Source organism: Formica exsecta, unplaced genomic scaffold (genome assembly GCF_003651465.1).
Source record: "Formica exsecta isolate Colony F162 unplaced genomic scaffold, ASM365146v1 scaffold272, whole genome shotgun sequence".
NCBI lineage: Eukaryota > Metazoa > Arthropoda > Insecta > Hymenoptera > Formicidae > Formica > Formica exsecta.
This window is the reverse complement of record NW_021849984.1, coordinates 864,497-873,544: the sequence shown is the minus strand read 5'-3', so window position 1 is coordinate 873,544 and position 9,048 is coordinate 864,497. Positions and strand designations below refer to the sequence as shown.

Genomic DNA, 9,048 nt, shown 5'->3' with positions numbered 1-9,048 from the left:
AACGGCTGGGTATACATTGCCTAGCTATTTTATTTTTTTTTTTTTTTTTTTTTTATCATTCAGTTTATACTATAGGCATTTAGTAAAGAAAATGTGTATCTCTTTAATTATAACTAACCGAACTAACCAAAAGACAAACTTTTTTCAAAGAGAAAAAAGTTTACGATCTCTTAGTAATTTCCCAGTACTATTTTAATTAATCTATTTCGCATATTTGATGCACGAAACCTGACGTTGCCTTTTCCTAGAAAGGAATGGAAAGTAACGCATATCACACGATAAGATAATGTTACCACTTTGCGCATCGTGTCACATTATACATATACTGCATATTTTTGTCTGACGTACCGTACATTTATGTTGGTGCTTGTTATATATATATACATACATCGTACATTTATGTTGGTGCTTGATATATATAATATACAAGTTGAGAATGTTTTATATATTGTTTTCTTTACAATTTTATTGCAAATATATAATGAGATTGTGTAACACAATAGGAAGGTCTTAAAATTATAATTTAATTGGAACTGATATTGATCGTCAACTTATTATTTCTCTATTAATATCTGTTTAACTATTGTTCACGATAATACTATTCAGATATCTATTCACGCATGCTTCATTTATGCAGCATCAGTTTAATATTAAATTGGAATACACATACTATATATTCATTACGGGTTCGTTAAGTTTTATTGTTTAACAGGGAGTAATTTTTAAAGTCACTCGCGCACGCAAGCAAGCAGGCCATCGCATTAAATCACGGAACTCTGCGGTCGGTCGCGGGTCTCGATTCTCAGTTTATTTGCCATGTTTCACGTCGAGAGAGAGAAAGATCCGACCAACGTTTCACACCGCGTCATCGGATTCCGCGAGAATCTGATAGCCGTCGCGAAATATTTCGCTTATCGTTCCTGCGCGCGTTTCCTTCGCAAAGAGAATCAGCGCGAGAAGGGAACCTATTATTATTAGCACGCGATAACATCCGCGAAGTTCGCCGGTCGCGCAAAGTTGATTGATCGTTCTTAATTCGTTTCCTCGCCTCAGAATTTCGAAAATCCTCTGTACCTATAGCGGGCAAAATTAATTTGTAAGTGGCCTAGTTCCAAGTTTGACACGTGACGAATAGGATGGGAGAGAAAATTGAGATTTACGACCTACTTGAGTGTTTTTGAAAATTAATTAAATAATTAATAAAATATAACACGATAAAATCGACTTTTTTAATTTATACCATAGAAATCAATTTTCTATAAAAATTGCAGTGATATAATTTTGATATAAAGAGATGATCTGAAACAACGATTACGTACATCTTTAATTTGCTGCTTACCGTAATACGAGGGTACAGATTGAAGAGCGGGGATAAATACGAATTTGATTATCACTTAATTGTTGTTACTCGTGAAACAGAGGATGATAGTTGCACAAATTTTTTTGATTCTCCGCATGCTGCCTACTGTAACTCTATTTGACGATTTTCTGCTGTCAAAATGCATACTACTTTCGACATGAATTCACATAAATCGATGATTGCTCGCCGAATCTGGGTCAAGCCGTTTCTATCGGGCGTCAGGCAAGCTTTGCGGCGATATTCGGCATTTTCTTCCTTTGCCAAGATCTGTGTTATTGTATGGTGATAATAGCGGGAAAGTCGTGCAATGCAAATAGAGGAGCATCGGTCACGCTCACGTTTATTGCCGGACCGTTTGTATTACCCGTGTTCGCGTACACGCGGATGAGTCGCCTCGAGCCGTCTTCGAGATTTACACGTTTGCGAAATAGTTTCGTGATCACGCGGTACAGATGGAATTACGGAGAAAAAAATTGCACTCGCGTGGAGTAACCATATTAAAATTCGTACCGCAATATAATGGGCTTCCGATAAAATTAATTACATAATTAATTGTTATGTTTACGCGCGTGTTTTAGTGTCTTTATCTCTTTGATAAACCACAGTAATGTAAAATTATTATTATAAAGTTATGCGCGATATCTTTTATTATTTTTTATTTTTTCTTCATTTGGAGTTTCAAAGGTTTAATTAATATTTAATTATTCGCATATATTGCATATATAGATTATTAATTGATATGGTCATACGCGTTTTAGTGTCTTTATCGCTTTAGTAAACCACCAGTGATGTAAAATTATTATTATAAAATTATCCGCGAGATATCTCTTTCTTATTTGGAATCTCAAAGGTTTAATTAATTCAATTATTCGTATATATTAACGCAAAACAACATTATGATAACATGGTTATTAAGTATAACCGATTGTACATTTATACTACAAAATAATTAAAAATTATGTTATTTAGTCTTACAACTAGAAATAAAAACTAGATTTCAGTTATTTATTTTTTGTGAATTCGTGCATCTAGTAGTTTATTTCAAAGCTTACCACTCTCGAATCGTCGTTTTCGTTTTCACTTAAAACGTTAATAAAATTGATCGCATAGCTCTCTTATAACCGGTACGACCGGCGGGGAGAAATCGTGCGAGAAACGAGTATCGGACGAGAATCGTTCCGCGATTCTTTCCAGCTGGTAGGCGCGGTCGGTCGCGTTCCTCGTCGCATCGCGTGCGACGTTCCTCTTATCGATGCGGTTATATAACAGGATACGGCGTTAGGTAGATCCAGTCTCGGTTATCAGTCACAGCGCCCGCTTCTCTCTCCGCGCACACTATCGGGCACGGTTTCGTGGTTCGCGATTTCTCTCCGCGTTCGCTCGCTGACGGCGATACCGCTCCGTAATTTTTTCCACCTTACAGCGAATAAATTTCTTATCAGAAGGAAGGACGCCGCGCCTTCCGCGATCAATGCTTATTATATATCGTCCGACTATCATTATCGCTAATTATTGCCGTCCGCCCGCGTGTATACACGCGCACGCGGCGCGACGATGCATCCGCCGCGATGGCTATGCAAATTATACGCCGGCGGTGCAATTTGCAATCGCTGTGCAATCGCACGTGCAATACGTGGCACGTAACGAGGAACTGGTGGACCGGATCAAATTAAAGGAAGAGATGAGAAGTAAGATTAATTAGATTCTCAAATATCTGCATGTTTGCATGTTTGTCTTGAGAGATGACACCTTTCAACAGTAAGTAAATAACTAAGAGAGATAATATAGCTGATCGTATACAAATTATTACGACTCAAATATAACATTATCTCTTTCCGATACAATTATGAAACAATTTAAGCTGAAGATGAATAATGGTATCGCTTATTACAAACACTCTTACGCTAATGATGATTACACAATCAGGTATAATAAATAATAATTGCGCACTGATTTTTAAAATATGATAATATACTCGTAGTATATGAAATATAGTTTGATATATATTCTTTTCGCGCGTAAAAATAAGGATAAATGAATTTATAAGATGCAGTTAAAAGTTATCTAGTTTTTTTCTGAATGTCGTGAAGATTACACGTAAAAGGATATCGGGGTTGTTTTAGATAGGAAGTGTAAGATGTTAGCAGTCGTTTTAGTAGTTTGTATAATGTAATAATTGCAATTCACTCAGAATTTAAATACTATCATTTTAACAATAATGAGATATATGTTAATAATTATCTGCTAATTTGAATCTCAGTGATATCTTCTTTTATTCTCTATTAATAGAGAAAACAAGTATATGGGATGATACATATAGTACACGAGTTAGGTTCAATTTCCCCGAACAAGGCGTTCCGCTACACAATCTAGCGGAGTTAAGTTAAACTGCCAATTAAATATTCATTTGACTTAGTTAAACAATTGAAAGAGTAACAAGTATTAATTAATTAAATTATTTCCTCTAAAAAGTAGTTTACAATATTTTAACATTAAAATTATGATCGATATGATCGATAAAAAAAACTAGAAAACATGGATATAGATTATAAATATATAAAGAATGGATGAAGAAATACAATAAATATATATGTGTGTGTGTATACAAGATATCGATATTCGCTTTATATTATAAAATTCCAATTATTATTATTATAGAAATATTATTGATAAAATAATATTGAGGCAAAATTGATAAGTAAATATGAATAGATGAATTATTGATTTGTAATAAAGATGGATAGATGGATAATTGATTTGTAATTGTTTCCATCTTTTTTTTAGATCTTTGATATTAGCTTATCTTACATCCTTCATAACGATCGATTATTGATAAACGGCGATCAAATTAAAACATAAAAGGTGTATAATCCAAATATCAAACGAGAGAAGATATTTTTCATTTTATCGACACTTCATAAATATCGAAAATTTCAATATACAGGGTGGATCAGTAACTCTTGCCACCTCGAATATCTTCGAGTCTAGAACAGTAACGAAAAATTTTTTCCTACAAAAAAGTTACTGGTCCACCCTGTATATTAGATGTCCAGTCCTACATTCTTTAATAAATACGATTTATCTATAAAATTATTAGATATTAGCCTTTCTTCTCTGCGAAGTATTTAATTCTTTGTACTATTGCTTGATATTTTATCATTGTAAGCATGTAACTCTTATTCATAGCAGCTGTATATTTAGCAGATAAATGTCTCCTCATCGTTAGATCTTCGATAAATCAAGATAATCAAGTAATAATCAAGATATATAAATATCAAGATAGATAAATAATTAAGAAGGTTTATCACAACTATGTAGGTGGAAATTAAATATTTTCTGTATGTTGTATATTTGTTTGCCGATTACAATATTCTTGACAGTAGAAATAACATTGAGATAAAAATGACACATGGATTTCTAATGATGGATTGCAAATAATTATCATATTAATCACGAGTAATTCTCATTGCATATTATGTAAATAAATCTTTAAAAGAGTTTACTCTCGAAGATGTATATCTTCTTTGCTTCAATACCTTCGATAGAAACTTGTGTTTCATGATACTCGATTACTTCGTACAATTGCAATTACAATTACCGTGCATAAAATTATCATAAATGCATGATTAATCCCGGTTGCATAAAAGAAGATATATTTGATCGATGAATCACAAGCAACGATCAAAGATTAGTATGTTTGATCTCTCGATGCTAATACCGGCGATTTCTCAAGCAAGATGAGCATGTTTATCGTTCAAATAGACGATCGATTGCAAGCATGTCGAAAGAGCTATCATAATGGTGATAGACGATTACCGCGACAATCATGCGTCAGAAAGTAATACGGCGCTATTGTATTACGCTCTGTTAACCTGCAACGATGCCGTTAATGGCGTAATCGTGCGCAATGTAGCATACATAATCTTATTATCGTGACCGCCGTGGCGAGCCAGCGACATCAATGTAGATCGATCGGCCTTGGATTGAAAGATTGGAGGATTGTTGAATACATCACTGACAAGCGGAACCCCTCGTGTTATTATCGATCGCCTCCGGCCGAAGCTTGTGAGTGTGTCGATACCATTTATAGATTTGTCGCTCATATCTGAAAAGATTTGAAAGAAGAAGATTAAAATTGGTTGATAGTTAAAAAGTCCTCTTGAAAAAGAATGTACTTAAGACTATTATAATATATAATATTCCGAGAAAAAATTTGTTTATTTATTTATTTATTTATTTATAAACAGGAAAGAGATCCCTTTAGTACACAAAGAAAAAAGTGATTACAATTTCAACATCAACAAAAAAAAAAAAAAAAAATGCAGAAAAAGATGCTGAGAAAAAAAAATGAGAAAAGATAAATATTACAAATTACAAAAAAAAAAAAAGAAAATCTAACGAAGGTAATAAAATAATGATCGTTTAAAAGATATGTAGAAAAGATCCACGCGATCGGAAAATTCATTAGCCAATAAGCATAGCTGATTCAGAGAAAGAATATGAATTTGTCATAGGATGCACTTCCTCATAAAAAATCAAATTGTTTCTAAGAGGATTGGAAGGAAATTGTTTTATGTATATTAAAACACGCAAAACTTTATTACATTTATATTTATATTACTTATATTTTTTTTTTAAGAAAATACATTATGAAGTATGAGTAAACATATGTAAAGAGTAATTCTATAAGAAATAAGAAAATTTGTAAAATAGTGATCAGAAGCAAAGGGAGAGAGAGAGAGAGAGAGAGAGACAGAGAGAGAGAATTGCATAATTAAATGTATTTTTCCCGTCCTTGCGTGAACTTCTTAATTAAAAGTCTATGAAAGTTTATCGGTGAAAGTTTATCTCGACACAGATTTTTATAGTATCTTAAACTTTCATCTTATGTTAATGAGCGAATATTAACGGATAATTCTTACGAAAATTTGCAGCTTTGAGCTTTTTATTTTTTTTTTTTTGTCGCGTTTTCGTCACACCTTCATCATTCGCATTTGGCCATTTCAATCGCGATAGATGTCGAATAAGAAAAATATAAGCGGAGGAGAAAAGATAGCGTGCTTCCGTTTCACGAAGACCATAAATCCTACCAATAGCAGCGAATTATCTCTCGTGGCAATACTTCTTTATTTCGCGATAGAGAAAATGTAATATTATACGCGTGCAGTATATGTATATGAGCTGCCTGGCAACAAGTTGTAAAAATATTTTAGTGCTGTTACGAGGGGGGAACGCGACACTGATTGCTGACACTCTGTCGTTATCTTAATTACAAACTCTAGCATTCTGTTACTGGCGCACAAGTGCTATCATTGCTGCTACCATAGCTGCGGCTTGTAGTCTCCATCATCGTTAAATATCATCGTGTGACTATTATCAGTATTTTATTATTATCATTATCGTACTTGCTTTGAGTAAAAATGTTGAAATTACTTAAGAGTGTGAAAACTAGTCTCGTTATTTCTTAAGATTTTATGAATAGCGTTAATTTCTCTCTCTCTCTCTCTCTCTCTCTCTCTCTCTCGCGCTGGAAATAAATAGCGGTACTTTCTCCTATTGATACGCATTTGTATGTGTCGACATATCGCGTGCAAAGAAAAACATTTAATAATAAGAAATGGAATAAATAATTACGTTAAGAATAACTGTTGAGCCTATAGTGTGAAACTACACAACTGCTAAATAATTTTTATATCTTTTATATCCTTAATCGTTAAAAAAAGACACGTTTCACAAAAAATTGAAATTTATTATCAAAAAACAAATATGTGCGTTCGATACTGACAAAGTGTATGAGAAAGTACAAGAAAAATGCAGAGGCTGCATAAAAAAAAAAAAAAAAAAAAAAAAAAAAACAAGTGCAAATATCAGTATTTAAGATTAGAGAGGTAAAAATTATCTCTCGATTCCATTTATACGATCGATTTTATTCACAGTACATGTTGCGGAATCGATTTCGAGGTTTAAGAATTGAAATGCCAGGGCGGCCTGCAAAAGCCTGTGGCGCGCGGTGCGCAGGGTCATGAATCTAATTTCTCGACACCAGCATGCATTTGGCATTGACACGTGTGCGAACTGGCGAGTCGCGCCGACGATAGTGTCGCCGACTTTTTCCTGTCTCATCGTAAGTTGATGTTAAACCGAGCGTCACACGATTGCTAATCAGACGCGCGTGATAAGATTTCGCGCGCAAAATGAAGGCGTATCATTCGAACAATCTTAAATCAGTTAATCTAGACGACTAAGAAATTTGCGGCTGTCATAGAATTTGCTGCCGAGATTGGCAATCTCCTGAAATTTATTCTCTTATAAATATTATCCAGCTTATATACACACATAACTCTACGATACATGATGTTTTTCGAAATAAAGCAACATTGATCGACAGGCACCTAATTCTGTTAATGGATTAGTCGCCGGATAAACAGTGAGTTTTAGCACCTGAGAACACATTTAGCGTTTGATATAATAATTATGTACCAATAAAAAGTAAATAAAATCAAGGAAACTCAACGAAATTCGCGACATAAATGCGATATAAACATTTTGTACTAATATGATTTATAATATCGTAAAAAATAAAATGAAATGAAAATTACATATTTCCATTAGTTTATTATTATTTTGTTCATTCAATAATGCACCCGGAGTATTATTTATACATCTTGCTTCGATGGCTGTTTTACATATTAGCAAATTGTATTCGAGATAACGAGACATTTGCTAAATTTTACAACTGAACTTTAATTCGATTGCCACATATGTGAACATGTTAATTAACTTTCAGACGATATTACATCTCATATTATACAATGTTGCAATATGATGACTGTGTGGTCAAAAATAAAAGTAATTATCAGTGTTATCTTTGCACTTCCTCTGCCCTGAACGACATAGCGTTATGTAATTATGGCTATCGGACTACTAAGAAGCCTGAAATTCTCTTCATGTAATATTATCTCTGTGCGATATAGTTTATCTGGTTTTGAACCCGACTATTGCCATTAATTTTGACTTTAACCAGTCTTATATGCTGCTTAATCAGTAAATACGTCAGCAAGCTGACATTTTTTTAAATACGTGCATAATTAAAATTTCTAATATTATATTCTAAGAAGAACATCATAAAATGTCATTTAATATGTAATTACACATGACAGTAATTTAGTAATTTAGTAACTCGAACTTTAACATTTGTCGTACAAGTTCATGCATTGCTCGCTGATTAATCTCATCAATATTGGATGATTAATAATATCTTTTTCATTTCCAATTTCTTTTTCCAATATATTTTTCATTTTAAAATGTTTCCTTACATGATGAAAAATTATTCATTGCTGTTGCAATCTCACTTTGTATAATATATCGATACTAGAAAAGTTTATCTTTCTCTTTCTCTCTCTCTCTCTCTGTCATAAAATTGGAAGTTTTACATATTTTTTGCCACATCCAAGATAAACTGTAAATATTCGTATTAAATAAAGATTTTAAGTACGATCAAACGTTAAAAAGCTATCCGTATTTAAAAGCCAACAAATACATCGCGCGCAATTTCTTCAAATGTACGATTGGTATGCCAGGTACAATATCCCGGTTGAAGGTCAGAGAAGGGATCTCGATTAATCGATTAGCATTAGAGGCGCTTGCACGATAAAACGAAATGGATGAGGGGGATAGGAAGGGAAAGA

The 9,048-nt window shown here is 33.3% G+C and overlaps 1 protein-coding gene across 1 annotated transcript in view; it reads left to right on the top strand.

Moving 5' to 3' along the window:
* The window catches only part of LOC115237082 (tRNA dimethylallyltransferase-like), a 45,877-nt gene that overhangs the window by 33,545 nt on the left and 3,284 nt on the right, over positions 1-9,048 (top strand). The gene's annotated exons all lie outside the window — the stretch shown is intronic.